The sequence below is a fragment of the Solanum verrucosum genome, unplaced genomic scaffold (assembly GCF_900185275.1).
Source record: "Solanum verrucosum unplaced genomic scaffold, falcon-dt-bn FXZP01000060.1, whole genome shotgun sequence".
NCBI classification, from domain to species: domain Eukaryota; kingdom Viridiplantae; phylum Streptophyta; class Magnoliopsida; order Solanales; family Solanaceae; genus Solanum; species Solanum verrucosum.
This window is the reverse complement of record NW_026020129.1, coordinates 10974821-10991831: the sequence shown is the minus strand read 5'-3', so window position 1 is coordinate 10991831 and position 17011 is coordinate 10974821. Positions and strand designations below refer to the sequence as shown.

The window sequence follows — 17011 nt, the reverse complement described above, 5'->3', positions numbered from 1 at the left end:
TACTCATTTTGACTCCTTCCACATATTAATTATTCATCACTTTTCTATTTAAACACTTGTTCAATTTATCTCTTCTAATTATCCTACTTTCTCTAATAAAAAACTTCATATTCCTACTTTTTTTTTCTATCTAGAAATATCCAAATGGTGATAACTATGGGATTTGCTAGTTCTTTACTAAAGGAAATATTTTTTGGTTGGAAAATCAACTCCAAAAATTATAATAAGGTTGATAGTACTACTAATTTTACTTATGTTTGTAGAGATGAGTTGGATAAGAAAAAGCCCAAAATCAAAAAACAAGTGAAATTTGATTTAGAACCTAAATCCCAACAAGAAGAAGAAACAAGTACCCTTTTGGAGTTGAACAAAAGTAGTGGTACTTCTTTGGAGAAATATAAAGTTAGTGGTGGCGATGGTGATGATAATGATCATGCAAATAGTAACGGGGTTAAAGTGAAAATCTTGATGAGAAAAGAAGACGCTGTAAGACTTCTGTTGAAGTGTAGAGAAGGAGGGGTACTCGAATTTAAGGATGTTGCCCAAGAGCTAGTTCAAATTCCTTCTAATTGTGTTAGGGTTATTTCTTCTCCTAGTCACAATATTCATGAATGTTATGTTTGTTCACTCGAGACTATACCTGAAGAATGTTAGAGCCTTGTAGGGTTCAATTTCTCGATTCAACTATAATATATTGATAGCGTAAAAAAATTACACTATTTGTGTTACATAGCATGTCATAGTTATGTAATAGGTTGTTTGTATTATTTTGTGTGTTACAAATTTCACATATTATGTTAATATTTACCTTTTCAAGAACGAAATATAATGGATATTAATGGCCAGCCTCATTAGTCGTAACGTCTTACGTAGTTTTAATTACTCTATTTGTTTTCTTCTGATTTATTTCATATATATATATATAAAACTTGGGCTTTGTATATGGGTTAAAGAATTTTGGGCTTCATTGTAAATGGGCCTTCAATCTTTTCCTTTTTGGGCCTCATTGTAACAATTTCCCCAAAATTGTTGTTCTATCATCAAGTAAAATGTTTAATTTAAAAAATAAAATAAATATTAATAACATTATTATTAATATTTAATAAAGAGATTTAAATAATTCCCACCTATTGCTTAAAAAAACTTTCCCTTAATTTGGAACTTAGGAAAATGGTAAAAGAAATTATTATTATTTTTGGATTAGGTGGAGAAAAAAGTTTAGAAATATGTAGTTTTCCTTGGTCTTTTTTGGAATCCAAAAAAAAAAAAAGGAGAATGAATTTTACGTAGCGCGAATTGGGGATAGTCAGAGTTCAATGTAGATATTGAATACTAAATGGGAAAACAAAAAAAAAATCATCTTCGTACTCATATTTTACGTGTTTTATGTTTGGCTTTCCGTTTTTTTCCTTTCCTTGTTTACTTGCATCTTTTTATTTTCCTAAAATTAGTGAAATCAAATCTAATAATACACTATAATGGGATCAAGAATTAATAAACAAGTGAAAATGAAATAGAGATTTAAAATAATACAATATAATGGCATCAAGTGAATTGTTTAATAAAAATAAAATAAAATAGTATTAATAAGATTATTATTAATATTCAATACGATATGGTGATAATAAAGAGATTCAAATAATTCCTACCTATTGCTTAAAAAACTTTCCCTTAATTTGGAACTTAGGAAAATGGTAAAAGAAATTATTATTTTTTGGATTAGGTGGAGAGAAAAGCTTAGAAATGTGTAATTTTCCTAAGTTTTTTCTGGAATCCAAAAGAAAAAAAAAAAGAGAGTGGCCTTATGCAACGCGAATTCAGAATAATTGAACTTTAATGCGGATATTGGACATCGAATAATAAAAAAAGTTAATCTTCCAACTCATATTCTACCTTTCCACTTATGCTTGCCTTGTATTTTACCATGTCTTTTTCTCTTACCCGAACTGTTTTGTTATGTTTTTTCTTGAGTCGAGAATTACTCGAAAACAACCTATCTACCTCCCAAGGTAGAGAAAGGATTTGCATACATAAAATTTTCTCGTAGATTTTACTTATAAAATTATACTGAATATATTATTATTGTTGTATTTTAAGCTTGGCTTTCCGTTTCTTTCTTTGTAAAACATCTTTTCATTTCCCTAAAATTAGTGAAATCAAATCTAATAATACAATATTATGGCATCGAGAATTAATAAACAAGTGAAAATGAACTAGAGACAATATATTAAGCTAAGTAGATAACTTTAAACTCGGAGATGGTGAAAATTTAAAAACATCATAATGTAAAATAACATTTATCATGAGTTTAAATAATGGTGCAAATAAAACATATATTTAAAAAACGCCGAATTCCAAATTTAAATTTTACAAATATTTAATTTTAGGACCGTAACTTCAAACATTAGTAACTGAATTTTTAACACATATATAAGGTTTCATTAAGTAAAAAACTCAAATATACAAAAAATAGAAATCAAAAAGCCTACATCTCAAGTTCAAGCTTCGAAAATATAGATCTTCTAATTGTAACAAGTACTTCTCCTTTAATTCATTTTACGCAACACAAATTCAAATCAATCCGATCCATACTTTAAATACCCATTCTATTAAAGGGAATAAAACACCAAGAAAATTTACAAGCATGGATTTCAACTACATCCATACAAAAAGAAAGAGAAACTCAAATATACAATAAGGAGGAAGAAGAAGTAAAACAAAAAAACCAGAAGTCTCGAGTTAAAGCCTTGAAAAAAAAAAAACAGATCTTCTTATACCTATGCGATACAAATCTGAATTAATCCGACCGACAAAAAAAACAAAAGTGCATTCTCATAAAAAGTCATCTATCCATCATTTCTGGAACTTCAGGACTCTCTGTAATACTTTCTAAACTTGGTTTCCATCCTGAACAAATTTTTCCTCTGTTTTTTTCAATTTCCCCCAAAAATTCCTCTAAATTTTTACCTTCTCTGAATTTCAATTGAAGAAGTAGCCATTCCAATTCCTCTTTAGTCAAAACTACTTTCAATCTCATATTTGTTTTTCCCTCTTCCTTATGAAATTTGACTGTTTTTTCATCTTCACGAATCTGTGATTCCTCTGTGTTTTCTCTTTGTAAACATGTTTCTACACAATTTCCCATGATTTTTTTGAAGTTTTTCTGGTTGTTGTTTGTGAAATGTGAAGGAAAAAAAGAGGGATTTGAGAAGAAGGAAAATTGATAATTTAGAGAGAGAAAGTAGAGAGAAGTGTTGAGTAGAGTTGCTTGTGAGAGTGGGTAGAGAGAGTTTTTATAGATCTCGAATTAATTAATTAAAATAATAAAATAAAATTGGATTCGTTAATTTTCTACGTGTTTTTTTTTTAAAAAAAAAAATTATTTGGATTTTTTGTACCTTTGTCGATTAACGAATTTGCACATTAGCTAAGGATCTTTCGAAAACAATCTTTTCACCTTTACGAGAGATTTGTGTACCCTCTTTAGACCCTATTTTATGATGGGATATGTTATTGTTGTTGTTTGACTACAAGTATTTGTATATTTAAAAACTTATTTGATATAAGGGCTTCATCCGAATATTTTTTTTGTCTTAAATCAAACTATATCGTAAATGGTATGCAAATACCCTCCGTTATACTTTTGGGACATTGGTGCCCCTGCCATCCAAAAACTAGAGCATATATATCTTCATACTAACGGAAGACTAACTAAGGACACGTGTTATAATCTTATCCACAGATCCGACATTTATGAAATATCAAATCAATGGATAAGATTGCGTCACATGCCCCTATTTAGTCTTCCGTTAGAATGAAGGACATATATACTCTAGTTTTTGGATAGCAGCGGCATCAATGTCCCAAAAGTATGACAGAGGGTATGGACATACCGTTTACGATAGTTTTGGGTTATATTTGTCCTTTTTCCCTATTATATATTATAAGGTTAATTTTTACTTAAAATAATAAATCACTTAAGCTAATATTATTAACAAAGTTAGAGCAATGTTTTGTATTTATTCTCTTTGATCACGAGAAAGTTTACTTGATTTAAGAAGTTTCCTTGGAAGAAGATTTATTTTAATTTTGGAATATGTAGACGTGTCTTTGTCTTTTTATTTATTTAAATTAATCATTCTCTTGTTAAATAGCATTTAAGCTAAACAAACCCGTGACTTACAGGTTTTTTAATTAGTAGAAAATAGATTACAGTTTGATTACAACTAGCATTTCGTGTATGATTCGTATTTTTTTTTGTCAAATATATATTTGGTTGAAAAGAATTTTGAAAATGTTGGTTTTGAATTTCTTGGAAAGAGTGTATTACCAATCCAAGATTCTATTATTCTTTCAATATTCACATTTCAATTGTTAGAAAAATAACTTACTAATATAAGATGCTTATAATAATACATTCTCTAACAACGTATCGTAATAACACATGACGACTAATCCTGAAAGAAATAGAAAAATTGTAACTGTAACATCGATCATTTGAAGGAAATGAAACATTGCAACCAGTTATATGAATGCGGTTATTCACTTGTAGAGACGCCTTTTTTAGCTTTTGTTAAAATTGTATGAAAGTCATCTTTAATGGGACTTTTCAAATTATCGTATTGAAGAATTCTGTCATACTTAACGTTGTTAGGTAAAAATATGATTGTTGAACTAATATAACAATTTACCTCATCTTGTAAATTGGAAGGTAGTCCAATTAGTCTTTTTATAGATGTAGCAAGTGGGGTTAAAGTTAAACCATAAATATTGTTTATTTGCCTTCTTTTGATTTTTTAACATTTTAGGTTATAAAGGTCACAATTTGCCATAGTTAAATATATTATTCATTAAATTAAATAAACAGTAAGATATTATTGTTGACATTTTGTGAAAAAAAGGCAAAAGATTTATCATTATAACTCACAAGAAGACATCTTTCAATGTTGCATGTGAGTGACCCCATATAATTATGATATATATAACCCTAACAAATTGGATTGGAGCGTCTTTAAGTGCCATTTTCCCTTATAGCTATATTATACCGATCAACTTACACGCACCTTAATTATCTGATTGAATATACACAATTAAGAACGGAGCTATGCAAACCCTATATTTATGTCGACATCAGAACCCAATTACTATTAACATTTGATATCGTCAAAAATTTAGAATTCGTAATAATATTCAAATTTTGACTTTGATTACATGTTACTTTCTGTTACTGAATAGCTCTGTCCACGAAAATTTTAAACATATATATTACTTGGCTTTTTGTTCTTTCTTTTGTTACTGACTTTTATTTCCTAACGTCTTGTTATTTTTATACTATTTCATTTGACAGCTAATCACATACTTACATTTAGTCATGTGAAATCAAGATTTTTTCTTTGATACGTTTGAAAAACTTTTAACCTTTAACTCTGAAAATTAGAAAAATAAAAGGTAGAATCTTTTGTCAAAAATCTTCTGGTAATAATTTAGACCACTTATATTCTACTTATATTTTAATTTAAACGAAAACAACTCGAATCACTAGTTAGCTAGGGACGAAAATTTGAATCCTCTTCGTTAGAAAAAGTATATTGTATATATAAGGTCAGATCTCTTTAATTTTTTCATACCTTTTTTTAATATTTTGAAGCTCTTTTATGAAAATTTTGATTCTGTCATAGTTGCCGGAATGAATACACTTCATTTTATAAGATATAATATGCTTAAAGCACAACTATGATTTGTCTTCTTTATCAAAGTAATTAACATGACCACTTATAGTCTTATACAAAGTAAACTGACTTTAATTATGACCTTTTTTTTCTCCTTGAAAATTAAACTTTTTTTTAACTTCACCTTTTGACCAATTCATCATAGAAATTAGGAAGACAAGTAGTTATACAAACTTTAATTTAAATAATTATATACTTTATAATCAATTAAAGATTTTTTTGATTCTGTTTCCCAATTTCCTGCCTAACAATGGTCAAAAGATGAAATTCCATTTGGAATTGTTAGGCTAGAGCACAAAAAGATTTTAAATATATATTATGATGACTATGCACTAAAATTTTAATACAAGATGACAAAATATCGTTAGGAAAATGCTCTTTAATTAATTGTTTTATTTATTATGCATGGACAGATGTAAAATATTTGTACGTGGATTGGTTTTATGACTAATTAATTTGCTGACTAATTCTTTCTCTCTTAAATTCTTGTAGGTTGTCTGGTAATTCTGCCTTTCTCTAGACTCTAAAGAGTCAATATTTTGTTAAATAGCCTTTGAAAATGTTGCTTCATTTTCGTTATTATTATTTTTTTAAAATGTTTTTCTTTAAAGTCGAGAATCTATATGAAACAATTTCTTTACCTCCAAAAGTAAAGATAAAGCCTACATATACTTTATTTTCCTCACACTCCACTCGTAAAATTATATATTATATATGTTGTATTTTATGCAAAAAGATAGATACATGCAGTGGTAGAGCCATATATATTTGAGGATTGTTGACCGACATTCTTTATCGAAAAATTACATTGTAGCTAGATAAAACTATTTTCTCATGTATATATTTTACATATTGACACTCATTGACTTTTATGCGATTTTACTTTTTTTTTATATATATTTTGACACCCCTTAATTACTTGAAGTTCTGGCTCCACCACTTGATATACGTCATTGTCCATATATGCCTCGATAAACATATTTTCATCGACAAAAGCGGAAGGGATTCATCTGAATCTCGGAAAATCACATTTTATATCTATAAGGTTGAATTCTTCTTATTTATATATAGTAAATGATGAAACATTTTGGTAAAAATACTATTTGGCACTATGGATAATCGTTCATCTCAAATCAATAAAAACATATAATATGTGTTTATATGTAGAATTTTTTCACTTAATATATAGAGTAGTTAATTAAATATATTTTTATTTTATTTAATTATTTAATTATAATACTTTAATATAATTTGATGTAAATTAATAATTTTTTACCATATGGGATGTATTGCTAAGGTAGCTGGCGTAGTCATATGCAAGTATAAGACACATATTGTGGCTTTTTTGCGCAATTCAAGGCTATGATTTAGTTAGATATAGTGCTTAAAAGTCTAGGTTAATTAAATTAATTTTTTTTATTGTTATACTAACTAGACCAATTAAAGTAAAATCACCAGGTTTATAGTCTAGTAATATAAGCGACAGTTTAATAAACAGTGAACCGGCCAGTCACCCACCAACACATTAGATTAGTAGGGTGTTGCTACTCACTTTGGTTTTCATAAGAGGCAAAGTTAGAAGTTCAGATATGAATTCAATCGAATCTAATAACTTATGTTCATAGTATATACACAACAAAATTTGAATAATTTTATTATTAGCATATGTAGTCATTGTTCCAAAATTCAAAATTCAACAACTTAAATTAATTAAGTCAGTGAATTTTGAATGTCGAATTGATTAAAAAAAATTAAATTATATGTGTTTGAGATTGAATAGCCGCAAATGCATCGGCAAGTCAAAACTTACAAGTCCAATGAAACATTTCATGAGGACCTCACGTTTACTATAAATTCTGACCACACTTATAATGCAAATTAAATTAGCTTATATGAAATCATTTTACTATATTAATTATGGGGTATACACATTTAATTTTCTAGAGAAAATGTATTTAAAAATTTCTGATCAATCGATTATTAAAAATGTGTCATTCCAGCTTAAGATAAAAAGTCTCACATCGATAAAATACATGAAATATGTTGAGTATATAAGTAAAGTCTAGGCCTAAAACAGACAATATCACGTACTAGCGGGATATGATAAGAAAATACAGATGTAACATTCTTGTACATGAATTACAGTTTGGTGACTAATTCTTCTCTCTTGAATTTTTATGTCTGGTTTCTATGGTTCACTAAAGAGAACATTTTATTAAGTTTACCTTGAAAATAGATTACTTGTTTTTTCTTGAGTTTTTGTTTTTTTAACATTACTACAGTATTTTTCAATTATTATTTGTAAGTTTGTGAAAATAGACAGATTCATGTCACTGTCTATATATGCAAACCTAGTGGCTAATTTGTTAATTAATGTGGTCCAATATGATACAAGGCACATGGTTATGATTTAGCTATATATATATATAGTCCTTAATTATTAGGTGAAAATCATAATCTTTATAATCTAGTTTAAAAACATATCATATTCGGGGCGGAGCTAGTAGGAGGGATCCAGGTGGTTCATTCGAATACCCTTCTCCAAAAGATACAGTATTTATACATGACCTACAAATCAATTTTTATGTATAAATTGTAAATGTTGAAGTTCCTTCGACTTCTTCATAGTTTAAAAGTCTTAATAAAAATTCTGACTCCGCTACTGATCATATCGATCAACTCACGATGATTAAATAAATATTGGTTAAGTGAGAGGAAGTATATATGCAAACACATGTTATATGCATCTATTGATTCGATGTAAATATATACCGTTAAAAATTAGTAAATAATTCACATGATATTAAGTTGACATATACATCCAATCCACGAATTAATTTAATTTATAAATAATATCGTTATAGTAAAGGTCGCAATAAGTATTAAGTACCATATAAATTTCATTCCTTTTATAGACTAAACAAAACTTATGAAACATTTGATGAAGACCTCATATTATTTCTATTACAAAAATAAAATAAAGTCTTACCATCTCCCAACCAGAAATACTAAAAACACTACTTATAATGTTTTCAATTATTTGTATGGTAGTTTTTCAATTATTTGTATGGTAGTTATTAAATCCAGTACAACATATTATATAGTTGGTTTGCAAGTGACATTTAATATATGGTTCCAAATTACTGCAGCTTAGAAGACTTTTTGAGTTCAACATATAATGTGAACATTTGATGAAAATAGCATATTTTTAAGTTTTTGAATTGTGACCTCTACATTTATTTACTCCACCGTTTATTTTTACTTGTTCAATTTAAAATTTTAAGAGATAATTTATTACGTAAAATTGTCATTCTATTCATTGTTTCTTGACGAGTGTGTCAAATCAATATTGGACGAGTAAAAATAGACGGAGGAAGTATTTAATAGCTTGAGATCTACCGAATTCATTAATTTTACATAGGGGTCATCTTCAAGTAGGTAATTAATTAATTAAACGTCGTTCTTAATTTTAATGTCTTTTATATATTTTCTTCTCATTTACATAAGAAATACTTTTGCAATATATCTTTTTACATAAATATACAGTAAGATTACATACTTTCATATGATAGAGCTAATACAATCCGATCCTTTTTTATAGAATCAGCTTATAATATAAACTTAGTGTATTGAATTATTTTTTCTTTATGTTTCTTCCCTTAATTAAATGAGCATCTATGATATGATCCTAAACAAGTTGTGCATGGCTCTAATTTAATTTTATTGTATAACGTCATGACAAAATATGGATAAGCATTTACGGCTAACGTATATTATTGATGGGATATGCAAATTAAATTAGCTTATCTTAAAATCATTTTATCATAAATCTATGACATAATCATGACGTCAGTCTATTATCATCAATTTTGTACATTGAAATATGAAACTATGCTAGAAGGAAATTTAATGTTTTTTTTTAAAAACAATTTAGATTAAATAATTACACGGTTTCATTAAAAAGAATTTGTTAAAAAAAGAGGATTTATTTCACTTTCAAAAATAGTCTTCAAAATTTAATAAGGTGAGAAGATAAAAGAGTGTCTGGTTGTGAAGACCCTTTTGACTTCCTTTTAATTATGAACAACATAATTATATACCTAATCTTAACCCCACTAATTGGAATCAATAAATTGATGTACTATTCATCCGTCTATTTATACTTGGCTAATATTTACTTGACACGCTCTTACAAAATATAAATAAAATGACAATTTTATTATATCACTATACCTTAAAAATATACAATATTTTGGAAAATGCATTAGGAAATGATTATAGGTTATAATAAAGATAAATTAAGAACTAAATAATAAGTTATTTCTTAATTTCTAAACTGAACAAATAAAAAGGACATTATTTTTAATATAATAAACAAGTAAAAATGGATAGTGAAAGTACTAACTATATTTTAGTATTAACAAATTTAATAGGGTCTCCTATAACACATCCAATATCTTGTTCTTATATAATAGTATTCGAGCAATCTTGCAATTTGCAAACACTTCAAATATGGTTAAAATCTGTATGTATCGAATGTTTACATCTAACTAATGAATGTGTAACGTGTTTGAACATACGGTTGGAAAATTCTTACCAGAATCATGAAACTCACTTAATACAAGAACTATCAAATTGAAGACAACTAAACTGATATCATGTTGTAGCCCAGGTTCCTCTTTAACAATGTGATGGTTTTTATATTCTTGATCTTCTGCTCCCCTTCCTTAACAAGCTGATATTCTTGGCAGCTATCTTTGCGTGACCTTGAGCCAATTATCCTTGTTTAGACGTCTGGCAGGTGACGATCTATATATAGTTCTAAGCGCAGCGTTTAGGTCATCTATAAATCATTTATGTCTTCAATTCCAACAGAAATTTGAACTACATGCATCCTCAGTAAGATCTCTAGCCTCACGTACTGCAACAGGTATAGCCGCATGGGACATGAAACATAGCAGACTTATGAGTGACTTGACACTTCGTGCAACATTCGGGACCAGAAATGAGATTGATGATATTTGATCTTTAATATTGGATTAAGAGGATTAGAGTATACTCACCAAAACTGACTGAAATGTTGAAGTATTTGGTGACCTCAACTACATGACCCGGTCAGAGAACTCAATTCTGATCCTGAAAACACCAGCATGGAATGTCAAATGCCAATGGAAATTAAAGGTAAACCAAGAATACTAAAAGTAGGTTTAACATACCTTTGAATAGTGAAAATATCTGTCAGGATGGCCGGGAAAACCAGCACAGTTGACCATCTTCACTCAAGGAGCAATTTTTTGTGCATTTTCTTGCCATCTTGTGGAAACACACAATGTCCATTTATTATACAACTTTGAATATTATGATTTATCAGACAAGCACTCACCAGTAAAAAGTATAAATGTGAGGAAACAAAAACTCCGAATTCAAGCTTTCGATCAAGCAAAAAGAAAAAGGTGGCAAGAAAATTCTTAAATAGGGAGCAAATATATTATAAAAAGTCATTGGATACACGGACTTTAAGAAATTAATACAGGACGAATGGAGCTCTAAGCTCGTTTGGTGTGAGAGATTAAAAATAATAGTGATGGGATAAAAAAAAATTATGTTGTTTGGTTGCCATGTTTGGGATAACTTATCCCACCATTTATATCATAGTGATGGAATAAGTTATCCCATATACATGGTGGGATAAGTTATCCCAGGATAACTTATCCTGGGATAACTTGTTTCCAACCAAACGACCCCTACAAAGTATTAAAGAAAGTCACATATTTATTTTTTTTGAAACAGAAGGAAGTCATAGATTTATAAAGGTACTTGTTTGTCCTCGCCCACAGTTGAAGATTTCTGTGTTGAATTTCTTAATTCAAACCCATCTTGTGATTCATCACCACAAGATGAGTAGGATTTCCAACTCGTCTTACTGGAAGCTCCAAGACAAGTAGGATTTCCAACTCGTCTTGTGATTCATTGCCACACACAGACGACCAATTATGTATCTGGAAGGAGGTTTCCAGGTCTAGCATGATTACCAAACCTTTGAACGATAATCAATTCAAAGAACCTACAGAATGAATACAATTATCACACCTTCTGGAAGGAGATTGTGGGCACCACCAGACAATTCCTTCCGACTAACCAAAACCATGACATTGGGTAATGGCTTAGTCAATTGCTCTGAGAGAGGATTAACTTATGTCAACCAACCTCTTGAGAGCTAGACGTTGTTCATGGTGCAACCAAAAAGAATCGACAATCAAGTCACTCTCACAGCTACGGTAAACAAAATGGATCTAGCAAGTAATAACAACACCGAAGACTAAAATGCAAGCAAAATTTAATACCTATTGCTTTTCTACACACGACACCATCATTATAATCCTTCTTAAACAAAGCCAGCAATCAAATGGGGCTAAGCCTGCACTTTCTGCATTCTGAAGTTAGTACACGTTCTTTGCCAAGCTGATTTTTACAAGTCAATATATATAATTTGAATATCAGGTCGAGTAAGTGAGCTAATCTTAAACTTCACATTCGGTAAAAGGGGCAGGCACTGTCTTTAGAAAAAGTAAGTTATGCCTGCATAAGGGGAAATTATCATATGCAGCTTCAGCCTAGTAAAAGGACTGCAATTTAGACTTTCACAACCCCCAGGTTACAAATGTCAAATGTGTGACGTCCCAACTTCAGACAGGCAATACATTAACTCGATACCACAATATCTAAACAGATCCGTTGACAAAATGTGAATTTACTTGCTTGTATATGTTGGGTTAAAATTCCTGAGAATCTTCAGGTGATTGAATCTATTCAGAGAAATGACCTAACAAGAAGATTACATAATTTGCCACCTTTAAAAAGATATAGAATATGTTTTAGAATAACATTAGCACGTACTCTATCTGTTTCTAAGTAAATATGAACTTTGCACTCCAAACTACAATTGTTTAGATATTTCTATAGTTCCATTGAGGTAATAATTTCCCGATAGACCAGTTATGCAACAGATATTTAGTAATTGAGACTTCAGGTAATTGAATCTACTAAAGGAGCTTATTTTTTTGACACTTTAAAGGAGCTTATTACTAAGAGGTGGTTTTTCTTTTTTCTTTCAATCAGGGTAATCTGATAGATTTGGCCATGAAAGCAACTCAAGGGCACCAATGATGATGAGAAATCATGTGATAAGCGTAAATTAATCCATGAAACCAAATAAAGAGGAAAAACCCTTTCCCTTGTGACAATAAGTACACCCTCCATCAGATCACTATGGGCAGATATAAACTTAGCTGCTGAATGCATCACAATATCTGAAAATAACAGACCATTTAAGGTAACCAGCACGGCAGCACCTTGAGAATTTTACCAGAACTAAAAGTATCTGCAGACCTGCTCCAAGGTCCAAACGATGGGATGGTATATGGGACATAATACTGTTATCTACCAGTACAAGAGACCCATGTGAGCCAGTCAACTCAGCAATTTTCTGAAAAATATCAGAGAGCAGAAAAGCATATAATTATCTATTGAAATTTAATAACAACATACCCAGTGAAATTCCATGAGTAGGATCTGGAGAGGGTAGAGTGTACCCAGACCTTACCCCTACCTCGTGGAGGTAGAGACGAAACGAAAATGAATGGAGATGCGGGGGATTGAACCCCGTGCCTCTCGCATGCAAAGCGAGTGCTCTACCATTTGAGCTACATCCCCTGTTATCTATTGAAAATTAATAGACTTCAACGTATCAGCAGCCACGAAAACACAAACAATATTTTCAAATCCAAGAGAAATGATGCTGCCAAATGAGCAATAACGAGTAGTCTCCCACATATACATATTCTTGTCTCCCAATTTGTACTCCAACATAATTATTACCAAATCCACTGAAGAACAACATATATGCTGTAGAAAGGAACAAAATAGCAAAATTTCCATTAGATATATCAAGCAGTGTCATTTCCTAAGTAAATAGCAAAGTGTTACAACGCTTGCTAAATATTCCATCTCAATCACATAACATACAACTATATGCACATAGTTTGGTACTTGTATTATAAGAATCGTTAAAGAAATTGAACATAATCTAAAGCAGAAGACTAGATGCACAAAGTATTTATTAAAAATAGAAAATCAATGAAAAAACAAAAATAGAAAAGAAAAGGGAGAAAAAGAAAAACAAGCCTAGGGCACGGGGTATGTAGGCCGGCGACAATTGAAACTGACGAGAGGCAAGGTTGAGAGCTAAGACAGAAAGACACCATCAACGATAAAGAAAAATCAAAACTAAAGGAGAAGAGATTAAGATAGAGTTAGGGAGAGATGATTCGGATTACCTGGTGAAAAAAGCCGGTGACAGAGAAGGCATTGCCAATGATTGGATATTAATCATCTTGAGAACTCCTCTTTTTGATGCCATACCAGAAGAGTCTTCCTCTTCTCCAAAATTCATAGAATCTCTGTGAGAAGGTTTTTCGTACCACTTGTTGATCAAACATCAGGCGTCATGTTGTTTCCACCATTTAAGCTTCCATGGGCTTTCTTCGCCAATGCTGACGAGTCATCCACCGCATCAAACAAGCTTACTTGTCTTTCCTCTTCCGTATCATTCCTATCCAGAATATCTAAAATCCACCACAAATCCGAAATCCCCAATGAAACCATTGCAGGTACACTGAAAAATCGGAAAACAGGTGATAGGATTTCAGGTTTACAAGGAGAGAAATGAAGAGAGGGAGGGAAGGTAAAATTAGGAAAAATTCACTTTCAATAATTTGCATTCAGTATCAACTTTTTGTGGCTATTCTCTTCAATAACCAGTGAAAAGGTCTTTATTCCCAGCTAATCTCCAAATGCCGCTAATAGTTGAACAAAAGGAAAGTTACCGATATTCAATTAATTGCCACTAAAGGGCGTTTCTTCCGGTAGTGATAACAGATGGTATCGTGGTATCCTGTTTTGGAAATGGATAACCACTTTTTTTATCTCCGAGTTTGCAGTAGGCCAAGTTATAATTACCACCATAGATGGCAACAACCATAGAGTTAACTTTGCTTGAAGATAGGACAACTTTGAATAAAAGACGAGCGTTGACCAGATCCGCCGAAAGGAATAAAGTCACATCTTGGGATTCAAGCGCATTTTCAGTTTCAAGCTTCTTTGCACAATATTTCTCACATCAGGGAACTTATACCTCGGTGGAAGGGTGATTTGACCCCTAGTGATTGGGTTAAACAGATTGTAGGTGTCTTTAATAGAAAGTAGAAACTAACCCTCCGTAGGACGAACCGCGAAACTCCTTACCAAGGACCTTTGGGACCTCAAGGTAGTGAACTACTCTTTTTTCATGTATGCTAATAAGATGCTTCTCAAGTTTTTGCGTTTGTATTATTGTCACGAGGCAGCAACAACCATGGCTGAACTCCCTTAATACTCGAAATAGTAGGTAACACTGACCTCCATGAATTACAAACACATGTGAACTGGACTGGATCAGTGTATGTAGCAAGAGAATGAGCTATTAACCTCAACAAATCCTGTGGAAGCTCCGACCAACCAGCCATTTATAACCTGATACATAAATAGGGAATGTGATATGTAATATTAGAGCAAAACAATAACCATACAACTTTCACAGTATCACACAGACTTAGTATAATAGCCAAAAGAGATAAATCACTAAGTACACATGTTGTTTGTTACAAATCAAGAACTAATGTATCTATCTTAATCTTGTTTTAGAACATCAAGATATAGCTTTAGAGAAGTAGTTAATTCTAAGAAAATATTGCTACATGTAGTAAATGTTCCTTTTACACCACCAATTATTCACCAAACTTACAAGGTTGATTCTAGCTCATTGAAGTGCAACACCAAATCATAGAAGTAAACATAAACAATGGAGGAAATAGGAATTCATACAAGAAGATTATACATAAAGTGACAACTTCTACTAATGTCTTGACTATATAAGGAAATAATGCATTTCTTAAAATATAAATTGTAACTTTGTGAAATGTATAGGAATTTATTAGCTTATAAGAAATTTTTTGTTGAACACTTGAAATTAATTTTAGGTTGAAATAAAAAGGCGATGATATGAAATGAAGATTTAATAAATTACTATGTCACTACACAGTAATTTGTACATATATCTATCTACCTTGTTGGTTCAGATTTTTCCACCATACGTTTGTTCTCTTTTTTTGCAGTTTGTGATAGTTTTATATTCCATTTTAAACTTAATATTTCTAAATCAACTAATTTTGTATCAATAGAAAGAATTATTTGAATGAATTAATCCTTAAAATAAATATATAGCTCTGCATATAAAAAGTTCAAAGAGTAAATTTAGAAAAAAAATCATAAATTTTATTTAGATTTTTTATAATATCTTATTAAGCTTTGGCTTTAGGACATTAATTTTATTGAGCCACCCCTGCTGCAATACGGGGATTAGTTAGGTAGTTACCTATAGATTAGTTAGTGCATCTTCTACCGTGCATAAATAATACATAAATTTCCTCATAACTTCTTCATGTATTAGTTATGAAGGATTGCAACAAGTAACTAAACACCGTACTCGGTGTGCTAAATTTTGTACATACAAATAAAATGCTCCCAAACATTGTGCTAATTATGCTTGTTTAAATACATGAATAATTTCACTTTCTAACCAACATCCAAATGACCCCTTAGTTTGTGATTTTCTGATGGCACAAGATCAACCCAGTAAATGATCATTTTGGTGAGAGTTGTGATTGACAATAAAAATATGTTAGCTATAGAGAGCCCATATATCTTTATTTACCACTCACATATTTTATGTCCGAAAAGCGACTTAACAAGAAGTTGAACAGCTGCAGGTATTAATGTATTGGTTGTAGTAGTATCTTCATATATTTCCACTAGGAAAAATTCATTAGTTTCTTCTACCTTTCCTTACCCCTTTATATTCATCGCATGAAGAATGTTTTTAGGTATGACTTGTTTGTGAAGCACACACTTATCATAATTCATTTGGTAAGACAACAAAAACTATGTCTCAGTCTCAAATTAATTTGCATATTGCTCCCCATTTTTGCCCCCTTCATTTTCTCTACAATGCCCGTAGCGATATAAGTTACTACTACCAGACCCCTCTCTCAAAGCTAGAACAGGGACTACCTTGTAATTGTAAAGAGGGAAATAAGAAAAACAAAAAAATTTGATAACCCAAAGGAGTTCTGTGAGCTTTAATAGTAACATGATTGCATTGTCTCACAATAGTTAACAAAATACGA

General features: G+C 30.6%; 1 protein-coding gene and 1 non-coding gene across 3 annotated transcripts in view; both read right to left on the bottom strand.

The window, feature by feature from the left end:
* Positions 1-13312: 13312 nt before the first annotated feature.
* Positions 13313-17011, bottom strand: part of LOC125826249 (F-box protein At2g26160-like) — a 43854-nt gene continuing 40155 nt past the window's right edge. For both annotated transcript variants that reach the window (XR_007442934.1, XR_007442933.1), the window contains exons 3-4: positions 14066-15299; positions 13313-13634 (exon numbers count right to left, since the gene is read on the bottom strand). The gene's annotated coding sequence lies outside the window, so the exon portion shown is untranslated. The remainder of the gene's footprint in view (positions 13635-14065; positions 15300-17011) is intronic.
* TRNAA-UGC (transfer RNA alanine (anticodon UGC)) lies at positions 13370-13442 on the bottom strand. The gene has a single exon. It is a non-coding gene; the product is annotated as a tRNA-Ala (tRNA).